General features: G+C 33.3%; 1 long non-coding RNA gene across 1 annotated transcript in view; it reads left to right on the top strand.

The window, feature by feature from the left end:
• Nucleotides 1-7,735, top strand: part of LOC111098792 — a 63,984-nt gene extending 56,249 nt beyond the window's left edge. The window contains exons 3-4 of the long non-coding RNA XR_005369525.1: nucleotides 4,785-4,939; nucleotides 7,676-7,735. This is a non-coding gene — a long non-coding RNA (uncharacterized LOC111098792). The remainder of the gene's footprint in view (nucleotides 1-4,784; nucleotides 4,940-7,675) is intronic.
• Nucleotides 7,736-12,619: the final 4,884 nt, after the last annotated feature.

Raw genomic sequence — 12,619 nt, 5'->3', positions numbered from 1 at the left:
TAAGAAAAAAAAGAAAGTACTCCAAATTTATTTATTTATTTATTTATTTATTTATTTATTATTTATTTTTTTAAATTTTTTTTCCAAATTTATTTAAAGTTGAGTTGATTGATATCATTTTAAAAGATGACTATTTTCAGTGGTACTTGGCTTTTGACATGTTTTAGTCCTCTACCATTAAGATGGAACTGTGATAGTGGAAATACAGCCCTCTGCTTGTAAATAGGACTTGTTTTTCTGGGCAGGTGGCATTCCAGTTATTTCTGAAATGCACTTGGAGGTATTTGCTTCCAAGGCCCAGGTTAAGGTACTCTCTGGTAATGGCATGTGACCTATTTTCTTTAAATCTGAGATACTGAAAAGGGCCTGTGGCTTTAGATCTCTTTAAGAAAGGAGCTGTATTGGCCTGCTAGTACCTATTAGTATATAAAAGCAAGTCCTCCAGAAATTGGCAATAGAGATTAAGCATGTGTGGGCTAGCAGAAGTAACATAGAAGGCATAGAGTCAGGTTTTGCAGCCTTGGGCAGCACATCTTAGCACATTCAACTAATTACAAAATAGTTATTTAAAGGAAACACTGGATGTAAATTACTTCATTTAATAATTAAGTTAATAAAATTAAAATTTTGAGAAATTGCTTTAAATAAAATAATTATTTTATTTATAAGATAAAATAATTGAATATATTTGTTTTTTTTCTGCCTTAGGGTGATCCTGGGACATGTATCCTCTGTTGTTTTGATGGCTGTGCCAGGTTTTACAGAAGGCAGATTTATCAGCTTTTGTGAAAAAACACATGCAATCACTTACTGCTGAGATCAGAGTGAAGGGGGCTTAAGAGAGCTGATAAAATAAGCAGCCTCAGAACAAAAATAAATGTATACTATGTAGGTAAAAATAAAATATTTTGTTATAGGAGAATTTAATAACATTACTAAAATACTGTTTAAAGTTCTTCAAAGGAAATATGGTAGATCCTGTTGATTATTTTTTTTATTTTTTATTTTTTTTAGATCCTGTTGATTATTATTTCCAACACCCGCTCCCACCCCTTTCTCCCTTGGGCACTTTCACTATAGAAGCTGCAAAAACTAAATACTAATTTCTCTAGCTTCTCTTGAAGCTAAGCATGAACCATATTTCAAGTTAATGAAACCTGAGAATGGGGAGGTGAGGATTGGCTAGAGAACACTCATGTAATGATCAAAACTAAGGAAGCCATCTTGTAACCATGAGTTTACAAACATGAGAAAAAGGCTAAGAGTCTAATAGTGATGCGATCCTGATAATGCAGAGTCACTGAACCATGTATGCCTCTCCCCACCTTTAGCAATTTGGTATATGTGTTAAAGATGATATTACTCAGAGAATTCTGGTACTTGCAGTTAAAAGCATGGTTGAGTACTATTATATGTCATGAAAGTTACACATATTATTCTAAATTTCATCTTTACAACATTGTGACCTAAGTATTAAATATACATGAGGTAAAAGAGATAGGGAAAGGTTTACTTGCTCTTCTATGATCTTTCCCGAATTAGAGTTGGAATTCAAAATCAAGTTGTCAGATTCTAGCACATAATGCCGATAAATACTCTGATGGAGTTCGCACTAAGTTATGCCTGGTTTTAGAGCATAAATGCAATTGAACCTTTATCATTGGGGTTTTCTTCTCTGAAAGTCCCCATGACAAAGTTACCCAAATTTATGAAATTTATACTTTTGAAAACATTATAAAGACTCTCAGTCTTCAGATAAGTGCACAGCAGAGGGGTGATGATCTTGATTAGGAATTTATGTAAGAGTCAGAAAACAAACAACGAGTTTACTTAAAATTTCAGGTACATTTTGGAGAAGTATTTGGTTAGAGCAGCTTGAATAGCTTGGGATGCAGGAAACATGCTGTTTTATTTAGGTTGTTTGCCCCTAAGTCACTCTAGTTTATAGTGAAGTCAACTCCTACCTCAGATACATCTATTGGTACAGGATTGAAAAGCTGAAAGAAGAACTGGTGATTTGAAATATGAGAAGAAACTCAGTGAATGTAGCACTTTCAATTCATTCTGCTTGTTAGGTCCCCTCCATTTCTTCTCTAAGTAAATAGCCACCAAATAAATGTTAAGGGCAGCTGCTCCCTTTGTGGGAGATGCAGTAAAGCTTTTAAACAGCACTGAAAATCAAAGATGTCTCTGACTCTTCTTCTTCTTCTTCTTCTTTTTCTTTTCTGACTCTTAGAGCTTTAATGGTTTTCTACTCTGGATCAAAACCAAACCTTCATCAGTGCCTAGCAGCTGTTACCGTGCTCTCACATAACTTATACCATTTCACATTCTAAGGAGCTTTGAAGTTGCTTTTTTTTTTTCTTCTAGGTGACCATTCTTTTTAAAACTTTTGACTTGAAGATTAAATATTACAATTTAATGATATGGATTGGTTGAATGAATGAGGCAGGGAGGGTGTAGATTCAGCTGTTGGGAGGTAGGATGGCTCCAGGAATATTTTAATACAGAGTTGTTGGTAACAGCATCAGCAGACAATATATTTTAAAAGAATAATTTTTTTGAATTGAAACCTGACTTAATTATCCTTAAAAATGAAATAAGAATGAAAGAAGCATTAAAATCTATGATCTGTGTTTAAATTTTTTCTTTCACATTTTTTTATATGAATATGATACACAAATGAGATATCACCATTTGATTTGGTTTGGACATTTTGCTGTCTTGCTTTTTTTGTTCTTCTGCAAGAAGAACATTCTAATTAAATTATTTACCAAGTCCCTTTAAATTGTTATCTTTATCTGTAACTCAGCTAATGTACTTTCATTAAAAAAATATTTTCAATAAAATATATATAATGTAATTACAAAATAAGTAGAAAACTTCTTTACATGTCCAGAAAGGGGGAATTAAAATGATTATAAATATTATTTGAGTAATTCCCAAGTTGTAGTTTTAAAAAGAGGTCTCTAAATGAAAACAAAAACAAAAACAAAAAAACTCCTAAAAACCGAAGTAATTGTTTAAATTGAGTCAGAAATAGATCACATTTTTTTTAAATTAAATTTTTTAAACTGGCTGAAATACACACATAAGCTCATTTTTAGGAGGAGGGCATGGCATCTATTTTAAAAATTACTCTTAAATTTTGAATTGTAGAGAAGTTTTTAAATACATAAACCATTTTATTTTTTTTATTTTTTTATTTTTATTTTATTTTATTTTTTTCATAAACCATTTTAAAGTACAGTAGAAGTTGCAATGAAAGTTCCTTGGACAGATATAAATCTCTACTGTGCATATATTCTTTAAATTTTTTTTCTTGGAAATATCTGGGAGCTCATTGTACATAAAACTTATTAAGCTATACAATCTACATATTATAGAATACATTTGTGATGCAATCAGTAGATACAGACTCAATTATTTTTCTTTATCAACATGTATGACACTCCATTGCAAATATGAAAAAATTTGGTATTTTAGTGGCTGAAATTCTGAAAGCTTAACCAGAAATGAAAGATTTTGTCCAGATTAAGAAGAGAACTGATATTTTCCCTCAAATTTTGGCCCTCACAGGCCTATGCCCTTCTCTGTACTATTTAAAGTTTATTATTTTTATTTGACTAGAATGCTCTAACTTTATCTATGTGGTATTTATGCATTTACAAAGTCAAATATTAACTATCTTTTTTTAGGTTAAGATAAATTTTAATGTTTCATAAATTGCTTCTGTAGTTACATTAACTTAATTATAATTTTTGTACAGTATTTTGTTCTAGATCAGTTACAGCATCATCATTGTTTCATAATTTTTCCTTTCCTTTTTCTTTTTTAATTTAAATTCAATTAGTTAATGTGTAGTACATCATTAGTTTCAGATGTAGAGTTCAATAATTCATCAGTTATGTATAACACCCAATGCTCATCACATCATGTGCCCTCCTTACTTAAAGCTGTTGAAATTTCCTGTTCTACCAGTCTTTAGAGAAGTGGCTATGATATTTGCATTTTGTATAGTTGTCCAGGAATCAGCCTTAACATTAGTACTTTTATCTCTTGGGACATATTCCAAAGTTTTCTAAACAGTCTATACAGCCATGTGGAGAATATTGTGGTTTTTAAGATTGCTCCCAGCCAGTCCCTTGACTGAATTGTTTCTCCTTCATTGATGATATCATTGTAAACTATGAAGACCATGAAGACTAAGTTTTAGGTTAAACTCTAAGAAAGCTTCAGGAGGAAGAAGACTTCTTCTCTCCCAAGTACTGTACTCAAACTTGGAGAAAACACTTGTTTTTTAGCTTTTGCTATGCTACTGGAAGATGTTCACACTGTTAAATCTTGAAAAATGGCAATAGGTGAGTTAGCTTTCTTAGAATTAAATATTATACTGGACCTATGAAAGAGAATGCCCTTTTCTGAAGAGATACACATTGAGGTATTAAAGGGGCAATAGGTACAAGGTCTATGATTCACTCTCAAAAGGTTCAGGAAAAATTTTCATATATATACACATCCATGTAAATAGAAAGATAAGGCAAATATGGCAAAAAAATTAACAATTGATAAAGTAAAGGGTACACTAGTACCTTGTGTAATTCTTGCAACGTTTCTGTAAGTTTGAAATTACTTTGGAACTAAAAGATAAAATGTGTTTTCAAATTTAGATTTAAACAAAAATGAATGTTTCTGGCCACCAAAGCCATACTCCTTTCTAATCAGTGTATTAATTACATTTTCATATTTTAAAATAATGAGAAACCATATCTATGATATTTTAGGACATCTGAAAGTAAAGAGGGTGAGAGACTTCCTTATGACTGTGGAGACTGCTGATATTTGCTGCAGGAAATAGATTCTATGAGCGCTTCCTTCCTGTCAGGACTGAAAACAGGAAGCCCTGGAGAGCTGACTCTACCTCAGCATTGTGGGGAAGGTAGGGGTTTTATTTATTTCTACTTTCTTCCTACTAGTAAGAAATCAATTATGTGAATGTGCTAATCAAATTCCTTCATATACAATTGTAGTTTTAGGGAATAAATAAGTAGAATGCCTTAAACATGCTATACTCTGAGTACTCAGAAATCTTGTTTTTTTTTTTTTTTTCTAATAAAATATGAAAGCTTTGCATTTAAGTTAGGGTTTTGCACATAAGGATATCAAACACTTTTATCCAGTTATACAGTTATTTGACTTCAAAGATTAAATGTGATTAACTATCTCAGTTTTTCCTAACCTTTTCATATAGTTTTATACTTTTCAATAATTATAATTTCTTACATGCTTTGATGAATATATTTAATATTTATATCTTTACAGGACTTTCAAAAATTAGGAAAAAAATCCCCATCAGACTATATGTTGTAAAATAGAACCATTGTGTCATTAGCTCCTATGAATTAAGCCAGGTAGTGTGAGGGTTAGTAATCAGCGTTAGACAAATGGGGGAAAATGAGGTGCAGAGGATGAAATAACTTTTTCAAAGTAAAATAATTTGTACTTGAGTTTGTGCTATAATTTATGGTGTCAAGCAGTAGAATTCTTTGTAAGGCTTACAAAGTCTCTTAATTTTAATCAGTTTATAATTAGACATTATATAGCCTTCTTTGGTCGTTCTTTCTGTTTATTTATAATTAGTTGCAATTTAAAGGATCCAGTATTTTTTGCAATTGAAACCTACAGAATGCACACTGCTTTGTGTAATGGTAAAATATTTTGAAGTCAAATTGTAGAGCTTAAATATGTGTTATTTTGATTGTTGTGATACCTTTTGTTATGTTTTTAGCAATATGGTTCTGAGTATCTTCTCATTTAGAAATGGTGGTTTAAAAAATCATCACTTTGAATATCAACTTATTTCTAAAATCAAAGCATCATACAATACTGGTACTCTCGTCTCATGTTGCAAGAAATGCTGGAAGTCCTACTTTGTGTGCTAAGAAAGGATTTGATTCCTCATTATTTCTTTGGATGCAGGTCCTCAGGGTTCAATCTTGCCATAGATTTGTGACTATTTCCTTACTCTTGGCTACTCCAAACCTTCTTATGAGTGTTGAAACCTTTAGTTTCTATTCTCTACCCTACTGTATCCTCTGAGTTGCGACTGTTCTGTTGTATGGAACCCTATTTCTCTTCATTCTCCTTATTTCATCCTTTTTCTTTTAAAATAGGTTTTAAAATAGGTTTCCTTCTTCACCTTCATAAGCAAAGCCCAACTCACTGTGGATGTTTCTCCCTAATGGCAGGTCACACAGTATTAGAAATTTCATAATCGGATATATAATGAAAAACGTTTAGAAAGAGAGGACAAGGGACACCTGAGCAGTTGAGCATCTGCCTTTGGCTCAGGATGTGATCCCGGAATCCTGGGATCGAGTCCCACATCAGGCTCCCTGCATGGAGCCTGCTTCTCCATCTGCCTATGTCTTTGCTTCTCTCTCTCTGTATCTCTCATGAATAAATAAATAAAATCTTAAAAAAAAAAAAAAGAGAGAGATGGTGACTCAGGCCAGTCTCAATGAAATCATCAATATTTTCAGCTTTATTCTTACTCTTCAACCTTTTCCTGGCTAATAATCTTTCTAGAATCCCCATATTTATTTTTTCAAGAAATGTTGTAGTCAAAGTTGAATGCCCAACTAGGAATCTATGCAGTACACATTTAGTCTCTTAATGTCAGTTTCAAGTATTGCAACACTTCTGAAATAGCTTGAGAGGGAGAAAAATGAAGAGAGAGGGAACAGAAGCTTGATGAGGTATGGGGGGCTGAATCACAAAGAGCCTCACATGTTATGTTCTGATTCTTTTTTTTTTTTTTATGATAGTCACAGAGAGAGAGAGAGAGAGAGAGAGAGAGAGAGGCAGAGACACAGGCAGAGGGAGAAGCAGGCTCCATGCACCGAGAGCCCGATGTGGGATTCGATCCCGGGTCTCCAGGATCACGCCCTGGGCCAAAGGCAGGCGCTAACCCGCTGCGCCACCCAGGGATCCCTCACATGTTATGTTCTGTGGAGATTTAAAAAAAATATAAGTGCTAAAAGGAGAAGCCTCATAATGTATAATGGAATTATAGAGAAAGTTAATATTTTGGATAGATCAAATGACACGTCAGTTGAATTAAACATAAATATTAGATGATGCTTTTCAGACTTTGAGTGTATACAGATGGCCTGAGAATCTTATTAAAAATTCAGGTTCTGAGTCAATGGGTTGAGAGTGGAGCCTAAGATTCTGCTTTTCTAACAAGCTCTAAAGTGATACTGGTTGCTGCTAGACCATGAGTTGCTGCTACCACTTTGAGTAGCATGGTTTTAGAATACCCTAATCTTTTTGCATGGAAACATACCTTTTACATGAAGACCTTATATGAAAGCTTTTTAAATAACTTCAAATATACTCTGATTTTAGTGTGCAGATTAAAAGAAAGGAAGATGTGTAATGGAGAATCAACCAATTAAGCATGCATTTTAAAGGATTCAATTAAGATGACAAGAATCCAAAAGATAGTAATTAGATTTGAAGTACTAGAGAATATGACACTATATTTCCATCAAGAGAAATAGAAATAGCATACATTCTATTAATAAATAGTTTTAACTTCTAAAGAAGAGAATCTGAATCATTCGTTTGCTTATGTTCATAAAATTTCTTTTTTTTTTTTTATTTATGATAGTCACACACAGAGAGAGAGAGAGGCAGAGACATAGGCAGAGGGAGAAGCAGGCTCCATGCACCGGGAGCCCGACGTGGGACTCGATCCTGGGTCTCCAGGATCGCGCCCTGGTCCAAAGGCAGGCGCCAAACCGCTGCGTCACCCAGGGATCCCCATAAAATTTCTTCATCAGGTAAATCCATGTGCCCATGTCAGAATCATGGCTTTCTGCTAACACAATTGTTTATTCTCTAGAAACTTGAAGTTGGGGCCTGAAGATCTTTTACAGCTAGTCTTTTTAGGTTTATAATATTGATATTTTTCAGTCCTATGTTTCTTTCAAATTTGACCTGTTAATAGTAAATGATGATAATACTTATTTACATATATATGTATATATATTTAATCATTTATATTTGCATAATACTTTAAAATGACTTCCACATACTCTAATTTGATGCTCATGTGAGTTTAGCTATTTTCTCCCATTTTGTTAAAAAGGAAACTAAGGCTTGAAGATGTCAGGAGTTTAGCTATTTTCTCCCATTTTGTTAAAAAGGAAACTAAGGCTTGAAGATGTCAGGAAATGTGTCCAGGATCAGGTAGTTAGTAAGTGTCAAAACCAGGATTCAAATCTGAGTCTTTGATTTTTTTAAAATTAATTAATTTATTCATTCATGAGAGATACACGGAGAGAGGCAAAGACATAGGCAGAGGGAGAAGTAGACTCCCTGTAGGGAGCCTGATGTGGGACTCAATCCTAGGACCCTGATATCACGATCTCGGCTGAAGGCAGATGCTCAACCCCTGAGCCTTCCAGGCATCCCTGGATCTTTGATTTAAAAATCTCAGTTTCTTCCACAAGGCCTTATTTCTTTTTATCAGATAGAACATATAGAGAGATGAAGTTATTTTCAAGTCAGGAGGATAATTTCTAAAGTAGATTAAATAAAGATTGTAGAATGAGAATGGAGAAACAGCTTCCTGAAAACTTTGCTCAGCAAGTCAACTCAAGAGTTGAGTTGCATGGCTAAAAAAAGATATATTAACTCTGATTAAATAATAAATTTTGACATATAGCCATGAACGGACAATAGGAGGAGACCCAGAGCTTGCAAGTGTACAGACTGAAATAAATTACTTGTGACAGTGAAATACCAGTAATCTTGGATTTCCTTTAAAGTTCAAGCTCCCTTAAAAATGAAAAAAAAAAAAAGAGGCAAATTTTGTTTAAAAAATTATTTAAAATAAATAGTGCTGGCTGAACCAGGTAGCTGTTACTATTTGTGGTGGACTTTTATATCTTGTTAAAATTTAAAATTTCTGGGATGCCTGGGTGGCTCAGTGATTGAGCATCTGTGTTCAGCTCAGATTGTGATCCGGGGTCATGGGATCAAGTCCCTCATCAGACTCCTTGTGGGGAGCCTGCTTCTCTCTGCCTGTCTCTGCCTCTCTCTCTGTGTCTGTCATTAATAAATAGATAAAATCTTTGGGAAAAAAATCTGAATTTCTGTTTATGTATGTGTGGTTTCACAGTTTAATATATATGTATTATGTAATTTATAAATGCCGTATTTCCTCTAATTAGGTTCTCTTTTTGTTTCCTGCTTTTTGTTTCCTGCTTCTATTTAAGAAGACTTGGGCGTTGTTCATCTTTACTTCCTTGTAAACATCTCTGCCACCTAGTGGACTATTGAAATGTCAGGTTGACTCATTAGATGTGTGGTTAGGCACACACACCTAGTGCTCTAGGTGAACTAGTTAAGTAGAGTTGGAGATGCTGTAAACCCTGAATTTATATGTTAAGCTGTGCTAAGGTAAATTGAGTAGCCAGCCTGTACTTAGGTATTTTGTATCCTGAGATCTCCATACATGGAGAGAGTGGCTTCTGTACTCTTAAGTAGCTGTTTTGGTTAGCTCTGCTGAAATGAGCTATGAAGGAGTGGTCCCATAGGAAGTGCAAGAAAAGACTCAGGATTGGAAGTAAAGTGCTTGAAGAAATAGTTCTGACCCTTGGTATTGTCGGTAGGAGATGATGGGACTCTGGAAATGTGGAAATATCTGGGAATCCAACCTGAAAACTTCAGTTTGAAGAGCTAGCCCTGGGGTCATATCTTAATCACAGATGTAATGAAATAAAACTGTTATTTCTATTACCAGCTTAGTAAATAACATTATTATTAGTTGAAATTATAATCTGATTTGCATGTTCTTTGTTCTCTTTATAACTACAACACAGGTTGTTCTAAAAGTTTTGTGTAGGTAGGGGCGCCTGGATGGCTCAGTCTGTTAAGTATTTGACTCTTGGTTTCCACTCAGGTCATGATCTCATGGGTTGTGAGATTGAACTCCTGTATTGGGTGCCACACTCAGCAGGGAGTCTACTTTGAAGTTTCTCTCTCTTTGCTCCTCCAACCATTCTTGCTCAATCTCTCTAACAAAAAATAAATCTTTTTAAAAAATGAAGTTTTTGCCTATTCATAATCTGAGATTAATTATTATGAAAGTGCTAGGAATGGAATCCTTGTGATACTGAATATATTAGTGCTAAGTTCACTTTTGGACATCTGATTTTCAGAAAAATTGGCAAAATCAGAGGTAAAAAAATAACCCCTGCATTGCCAGCCGATGCAGAAAATTCAATTGCCAGACAATGTAGAAAATTTAATTTAATTTAGAGTTAAAGATTTAAAATGAATTAAGTAATTATCTCTTACTATAGCCATAGTAATATTGGAAGAATCTTCATAATTTGGGGAACACAAGAGCAAGGACATTCCTGAGCATTGTACAATCTCATCTGCTCTTCATAATATGCACACCAAAACCATCCTGGAATTAGAGACTGAAGTTTTGCTTTAGAGTTTAGAGTTCAGGTTTAGGCCATCAGTTTTCTCCAGAATTTAGGGTATTTGTTTTAAAGTTGCCTTTCCTAATATAATTTCAGGAAAATTAGATTTCCCTAGAACTCTGTTAAAATCTAATACACATGCATGCGCGTGCGCACACACACATACACACACACATACACACTTTAACATGAAAGGTGGAGCTGGGCAAGAAACAATTGCCTTTCACAGCTTGGGTTTCAGTTTTTGGCCCTTTGATCCCTGGAATAACCTGTGTAAATGTTTTCTGGGTCCACAGTATTCTGACTTTGCTCCCGTTCTCTAGTTCTTAATTTACTTTTGGCCTTTGTTGAGGTTTCTTTCTGGACTCAAAGGACTTCCTTGGCTTCTTTGGTTGATTTGGTTAGACATACATAAAAATTCTGACATGGGTTAGGAAGCAGAAATGTCAATAGAGAAGTAGTCTACCTATTTTTTTGTTGTTCTACTTTTTTGTAAAAAGGCAGTTGCTACTACTTATTTATAGTTTTTCCATGTTTAATTATTATTATAATAAATGTTTTTTATTACAAAAACAATAGATATACATTGCTAGAAATTTTAGAAAATACATTAAATTTTAAAGCAAAAACACCTATAAATCTATATTACATGGAGAAACACTGATGAATAGAACTAAAAACCAGCTTTTCAGCACATAAGCACAAATTTTTAAACAAAAGTCAGATGACATTCTTTATTTTTTTCTTATGATCAAATGTCCACTTCCCCATGTACTTTTATTTTCCTACAATATCATTTTTCAGTGGCTGTGGAATAAACCACTGTGAATATAACTTGTTAATTATTTCCCTACTTTGGACAGATTTAGATATTTAAATATGTTTAATATTTTAATAATATTGTGTGAACATCTTTATATAGAGAGATTTAATAGACCTGAGATATTTCTTTAAGATATATTCCTAAAATTGAATATTTCTGATTTAAGTATTCAGAGGTGGATACATAGTATTAACAATAGGTCCAAAGTGTAGCTATTTTCATATTTCACAGTTAATTTAGGAATTTTAAACCTTTTGTGGGGAAGACCACTCTATTTTGACAGTTTGATTGTAATCAGAATGAGCAGAAAATTTATAAGGTTTCTTTTTCCACTTAACATATAATGCAGATAATCTGATTTTTATTTTATGCCTTCTTTGATTTGGTCTTTGTTTACTTTTGGATTTTTGTTTGTTTATGGTCCAAAAAATAAACTTTTTTGAGGCAGGATCTTTTTTCTTTGGCCAAAATCTGGTGCAAAATTGATGATATATGAAACAATAAAGCATATAAAATGTATTGTTCTTAACATGGAAAATGTTTCTAGTTTGTTTCATTTGATCATTTCCTATAAAAAGTTTATTAAAACCTTCTGAAGCATATCTGGAATTGAAGCTAAAACAGCAACCTCAGCATGTATAGTGAATGTACAGACTTGTTCAGCCTTCCCATAAAGGTACCAGATAAAATCCAGCTTGTAAAATAAGGTAACAGTTAAAATTATTCCATAGCAAATGTACTGTGCCAGCTCTCTCTCTGCCAACTCATAAATATTTCCATCCACATACACTTTCCAAAGTATAGTTTTCCAGTTGTAATTAAACTCCAAGCTGTTGCATATTTTAGGGCTTCAGTAATTTTGCCTGTATACAATTTAAATTTTGAAAATGGTATTCTTAATTTATTACAATTATAAATTCTTCTTAAAGAAATGTCCTTCAAATCTTAGGTATCCTTGTGTAGTAGTGTATATTTCAAATCTGAATACTTCTATTTTAATAAGGTAGTAGTTACTTTCCATTTTTTCCATAGATAAACCCATAGAGAAGAGATTCACAGTGGTTATAAGAAACACTAATAAATTTATTAAAACCAAAGATTAATGTGATTATCCCAACCTCAAAATAGCAAAAACTCAAACATTTGGTTCTGAAGAAATGCAAATATTTTGATTTCCTAGGTTTCCTGTGGCAACTAAGTTTTTATGATTTTATGCCTCAGACAACTGTTTATCCTATGAAATGCCCTACCTGTTTTTCTTTATAGACTATTTGATTGTTATTGTTATTTA

Source organism: Canis lupus, chromosome 14 (genome assembly GCF_011100685.1).
Source record: "Canis lupus familiaris isolate Mischka breed German Shepherd chromosome 14, alternate assembly UU_Cfam_GSD_1.0, whole genome shotgun sequence".
NCBI classification, from domain to species: Eukaryota; Metazoa; Chordata; class Mammalia; order Carnivora; family Canidae; genus Canis; species Canis lupus.
Note: the sequence above shows the minus strand (reverse complement) of the source record. Positions and strands in the feature narration are given on the sequence as shown.